The following is a 6,383-nucleotide window of genomic DNA, read 5'->3' on the forward strand; positions in this document are numbered from 1 at the left end:
CTCTCACTTACCTTTGTAACTTTAAACAACATACTAATTCCGCCCCCCCCTTTTTTTCCTAATCGTGTTTTTAAAGCTATCTAGTTAATAATCTGTTTCTTATTGCATCAGTTTTTAAAAACAGTGCTGAGAATAAGGTAAAGTGAGTGAGGCATTCACTTCAGACACAGTAAAGGGGAGCACCAAAAAACTAATCAAAGTTGCTGTGCTGTGCTAAGTCACTCAAGTCATGTCCCACTCCTTGTGACCCTATGGACTGTATGTAGCCCGCCAGGCTCCTCTGTCCATGGGATTTTCCAGGCAAGAGTACTGGAGTGGGTTGCCATTTCCTACTCCATAGTCAGTTCAGTTCAGTCACTCAGTTGTATCCAGCTCTTTGCAACCCCATGAACCGCAGCACGCCAGGCCTCCCTGTCCATCACCAACGCCCCCGGAGTCCGCCCAAACCCATGTCCATTGAGTTGGTGAGGCCATCCACCATTTCGTTCTCTGTCGTCCCCTTCTCCTCCTGCCCTCAATCTTTCCCAGCATCAGGGTCTTTTCAGCTCTTTTCATCAGGTGGCCAAAGTATTGGAGTTTCAGCTTCAACGTCAGTCCTTCCAATGAACACCCAGGACTGATCTCCTCTAGGATGGACTGGTTGGATCTCCTTGCAGTCCAAGGGACTCTCAAGAGTCTTTTCCAACAGCACAGTTCAAAAGCATCAATTCTTTAAGATGAGTCTCTTAGTTCAAGGCTTTGATTAAGACTTGGAACAAACCACTGCACAACACTCAAAATTAGCGGAAAGGGCAAGGCAGGGGAACTCAAAAAATCTCAGTGAACAAGCTAGGTGTTGGTATTCAAACTCTCTTTCTGGACTGGACAGTCGGGAATAGTAAAAGATGCTAACAAAGACTCAACACCACGAAGTTAAGTTAATGTGGGCAGTAAGATGTAGTCTGGGTTCTCTGTGAATGGCCTGATTGTAGGGGGAGTAAATGGTTTTGGTTTTCACTCTCTTCTTCATGAATATATCCATACATCTGATAAATATTTAATAATTTTCCAGACACTGTCAGGCATAGGGGCTATACCGGGGAGTATGCCAAGTCATGGCCCTCATGGAACTGGTAAGCTAGTGGGAGACATCAACATTAATCTAGTAAACAGATCTTGTTATTTGAAATTCTATTATTTAGTGGACTGCACTGAGGATGGAGTGACTAGTTGTGGAGAGAATGCCATTTTAGATGAGGTGGACAGGGCCGGTCTTGCCAAGGAGATAGACAGCCTGAGAGCTGAGGAGAGAGACCCAGCCACGTGAAAGTCTGGGGAAGCCTGTTCAAGTCTACGACAAAGCAAATGTGTAGTTCTGAGGTGAAGGTGAGGTGGAGGAGGGGTGATGGCAAAACAGGCACAGACTCCACGTGGCACTATGGGCCAATGGAGACTTGTAATTTTAACAGTTATAATAAGAAGTGGTTAAGGGACTTCCAAAATCACTGAGGGCGGTGACTGCAGCCATGAAATTAAAAGATGCTTGCTCCTTGGAGGGAATGCTATGACAAACCTAGACAGCGTAATAAAAAGCAAAGACCTCACTTTGCTGACAAAGGTCCATATAGTTAAAGCTGTGGTTTTTCCAGTCATGTACAGATATGAGAGTTGGACCACGAAGAAGGATGAGCACCAAAGATCTGATGCTTTCAAACTGCTGGCAAAGACTCTTGAGAGTCCCTTGGACAGCAAGGAGATCAAATCAGTCAGTCCTAAACGAAATCAACCCTGAATATTCATTGGAAGGACTTTTGCTGAAGCTCCAATACTTTGGCCACCTGATGCAAAGAGCAACCTTACTGGGAAAGCCCCTATGCTGGAGAAGATTGAAGGCAAAGGAGAAGGAGGTGGCAGAGGATGAGATGGGTAGATAGCACCACCAACTCAATGGACTTGAATTTGAGCAAACTCCAGGAGAGCATGGAAGACAGAGGCGCCTGGTGTGCTACAGTCCATGAGATCGAAAAGATTTGGACACAGCTTAGCCACTGAACAACAAGGGACTTCCCAGATGGTCCAGTGATTAAGAGTCCAAGTTCCGCATGCAGGGAGGCTGTGTTGGGTCACTGGTCAGGGAACTAGATCCCCAGGCAACAGCAAAGATCCTGTGTGGCAACTAAGACCCAGAGCAGCCAAAAAGAGAAATAAATACATAAACAGATACTAAAAAAAAAAAAAAAAAAAAGAATGACTCCTGGGCTTGAGCAAATAGAAGACAATGGGGCTCTAAGAGATAGAGAGGGTGGCTGGTAGGTGGTATTAAAGCCATAGGACTTGGTTCTGGTTGAAACATCATCCTCTTTTGTCTATTTCCTCTCCCTGTTAAGGACGCACGTAAATGGAAGAAGTAAACAGGAGAATGGCAGTTATCAAATTAAGGACACAATGTCGATACAAGACTATTCCAAACCTTTCTGTGGACTTAAGATTGTCCAATGAAGTCCTTTATCACAGTTTTTTCCTCCCAGTCAAGGTCCATGGATCATGAGTTAATATTTAGCTGTATTAGTTTGCTAGAACTACCATAACAAAGCGCTACAGACCAAGTGGCTTAAGCAACAGGGATTTGTTGTGTCAGAATTCTGGAAGCCAGAAGTGTACAGTCAGGGTGTCAGCAGGGTGGTTCCTTCTGCGGCTGTGAATGAGAACCTGCTTCATGCCTCTCAGCCTCTGATAGCTTGCTGGCGATCAGTGTTCCTTGCCTTGTGTAGTATCTCTGCCTTCATCTTCACCTAGCTTCCCTCTGTGCATGTCCGTCCCTGTCCAAACTTTTCCCGTTTTAGAAAGATACTTGTCATACTGGATGAGGCCCTCAGGAATGACCTCATTTTAACGTGGTTACCTCTGCAGATTCTCTACAGAAGTTCACATTCTGAGGTCCTGGGGGTTATGACTTCAACTTTACCTTTGGGGCGGGGGTGCAGGAATACCACTTGTAACAGCTGTCCTGTCACTTCTGTTGTTGCTGTTGTTGTTGAAGTCGTGTCCGACTATTTGTGACCCCGTGGACCGCAGCATGCCAAACTCCCCTGTCCTTCACTGTCTCCTGGAGTTTGCTCAAATTCATGTCCACTGGGTTGGCGATGCGATCTGACATCACTTGAGTCTCTTTTAACTAGAGTGATTTCTCTGTCTTCCATGATTTTGACACTTTCTTTGCGGAATGTCTCTCAATTCAGATTTGTCTGATATTTCTTCACGATTAGATTCAGATTATGCATTTTCTACAGGAATATCACAGAAGCAATGTGTCCTCTGAGTGTCACATCCAGGAGGCACATGAAGGTTGTATTTGTTCATTTTCTTCACTATGAACTAGACTGTTTTCCCCTTTGTAATTATTAAGTAGTCTGTGGGGGAGATACTTGTTGAGACCATATAAATATCTTGTTCTTTTTCTTTTAAAAAAATTTTATTTGGCCGCATCAGATCATAGTTGCATTGTGCGGGATCTTCAGCCTTTGTTGTGGTTTGCAGGCTGTTTAGTTAAGGCATATAAACTCTTAGTTGCAGCATGTGGCACTTAGTTCCCTGACCAGGAATTGAACTGGCGCCCCCAGCATTGGGAGCTGTGGAGTCTTAGCCACTGGACCACCAGGGAAGTCCCTAAATAACCTGTTCTTCAGACTTTTACCCAATAACTTTTCACATCCATTGATGATTCTTCCCTGAATTTACTTTTACTCTGGTGATTGCAAAACTTTTAAAGGCATAAATAGTCATTTTATTTGGTCACTGTAAAATTAATTTAGTTGAGATCACACTTAAATTGGAAGTAATCCTCATGTGATAGAATCTTTTGAGGCCATAGGTCAAATCATGTGACATAACTTGAGTTTTAGCATTGGCGATTCATTGTGTGATATAAGACTAACAAAGAATTGAAACTTTAAACACATGAATGAATGTCTTCTGGGTTGGTGAACACAGGGATGGGCTGGGCAAGTGACAAGAAAGGGCATAGAAGCGCCACACCCCACCCCACCTCCTCTGTTCTATGCATCTCTTCTTTTTGGTTGTTCCTGAGTTATATCCTTACGCTTTTGTGGTAAACCAGTAACCTGTTCTAATTGTGGACCGGTAAACATGTATAATAAAGTTTCTTGTCCACAAGAAACAAGTCCCCTCCAACTAATAAAAAAGAAAGAAAGAAAGAAAGGAAGAAACAAGTCCTAAGCCGACAAAAGCTATGATGAACTTAGTTATAAGTGTTACTTCTCAATCTTCAATCCCACTGCAGAAACCTGGGCAGTTCCTTCAGAAAAGATGGAAGAAGCAGTTAGACTGGGTCATCACCCTTCCTGTACAGTATTTTCAAACTTCCCAGTCATTAAAAGGAATGTTTTTCATACCATGGATTTTTCTCCTAAGGGGATATTTTACCTTGAGGAATAAAAGGGCTTGAAGTACAGGTTGTACCATTATTCAGATTTCCAGAGAGATTATTTGAAATCCAGTTGAGCCACAGGAGAAGCCTGTTCTGATATATCTTCACAGAAACATTCTTGAGTGTGCAATAATATATGGATAATGATTTATGGAGCCAGCTGTGCTTATTAAGTCAACAGAAATATCTAAGTAAACACATAGCAACTTTTGTTTGAAAAAAAACATTGAGGTTAAAATTTACAAAAGAGGGCTTCCCTGATGGTACAGTGGATAAGAATCTGCCTGCCAATGCAGGGGACACAGGTTTGACCCCTTGTCTGGGAAGATTCTGCCTAAGGAGGAGCAGCTAAACCCAGGAGCCACAAGTACTGAGTCTGGGTGCTGCAACTACTGAAGCCCGCATGCCTGGAGTCTATGCTCCGCAACAAGAGGAGTCACCAAAATGAGATGCCCATGCACCGCAACGAAGAGTAGCTCCCACGGGCTACAGCTAGGGACAGCAACAAAGACCCAATGCAACCAAAATAAATAAATAAGTAAAATTATATCTTTAAAAAAATTTACAAAGGATTTTCCTCCCCACCCTCAAAGAATCAGTGCTTCTGCATGGTAATTTTAAAAATAAAAATTAATGACCTAGTTACTTATAGTTTAACTTATACATGGTACTTGAGAGTGGAAGAATTACTTTAAAAAAGATTCTCAAGTTGCAGCATTTGCTAGATTGGATGGGATTGTCCTCATTATCAACAAGAGCAACCACTATATTTTTTTCCTTCTCTTGACTGTTTTGGGGGTTTGGTTCTGTTTTTTTGCTTCTCTCTCAGGCCAGAGACAATTAGGGAGCTGTCTGTGGTAACTAGATAGCTCTCTCAAAGGTCGCAGCTACGAAGGATGTCTGTGTTTGGAGGAACCCCTGAGTAAGTTGCTTCTCCACTACGTTGGCCAAACTCATTCTTGGCCCACGACACTGACATGACATGGAACATGGGTCAACAACCATCCCCCACGACCTCCTTGCCAGAGGATATTGCAAACACTTGTGCAAGTTTCCAGGTTACCTTAAACTTTGGGAGTAGAGCTGTGTCATCTGATTTTCAGGATCTTGAAATTATTTAATTACCATTTTCTTGGTTCAGATCTCCACTTGCTTGTCCAATCCAGAAACAGTTGAAGGCCAACATTTTCAGGATGCCTTTAGTTAGTCTTAAATCCGCATTTGTCTAACATTTTGAAAAAAATGAAAATCATTCAAAAATAAAAAGTTTATTTTATTTTTATTATTATTATCTTTTTTTTTACTTGCACAAGTACTTACATCTGCGTTTTATGTTAGACCCGCTGTGTCCCATCTTAACGGACTGGAACAGATGACTGGCCTTCAATGCAAGAGGCTTACAGAAGAAACTTTAAATTTGGAAATGTTAGCTGTGCCAGAAATCCAAATTGCTTCACAGAGTATTTAGAAATAGGTCTTAAGAGTAACTCTTCCAATTCTTTCTGGTCACTGTAGCTGTATGTACCTATTAGCAACTTAACCTTAGCAGAAAGTGCTTCCCGTCAGCCTTATGAACATTTTATTGAGGCCTGCCACAGGGCTGAACGAGTAAACAAAATGACTGCCCAGAAAAACAGGAAGTTGAAATTTGTCATTTAAAACAACAGCTTGTACACTACATTGTCCACAGAGGTGAGCAATGACCTCTTTACCCAGAAAGTTTGCATGGAAGATAAACAGCAGGACGCCAGAGCCTTCTGGGGTAGTCTGTGGGGTGTCTGACTCTTTGCGACCCCATGGACTGTAGCCTACCAGGCTCCGCCATCCATGGGATTTTCCAGCAATAGTACTGGAGTGGGTTGCCATTCCTTCTCCATAAAGTTTATTTTAAAAATGTGAAGACACCTTTTATGTACAACTATGAAAGTGTCAAAATATATTAAGTGAAAAAAATCAA

Source organism: Muntiacus reevesi, chromosome 18 (assembly GCF_963930625.1).
Source record: "Muntiacus reevesi chromosome 18, mMunRee1.1, whole genome shotgun sequence".
In the NCBI taxonomy this organism is placed as follows: Eukaryota; Metazoa; Chordata; class Mammalia; order Artiodactyla; family Cervidae; genus Muntiacus; species Muntiacus reevesi.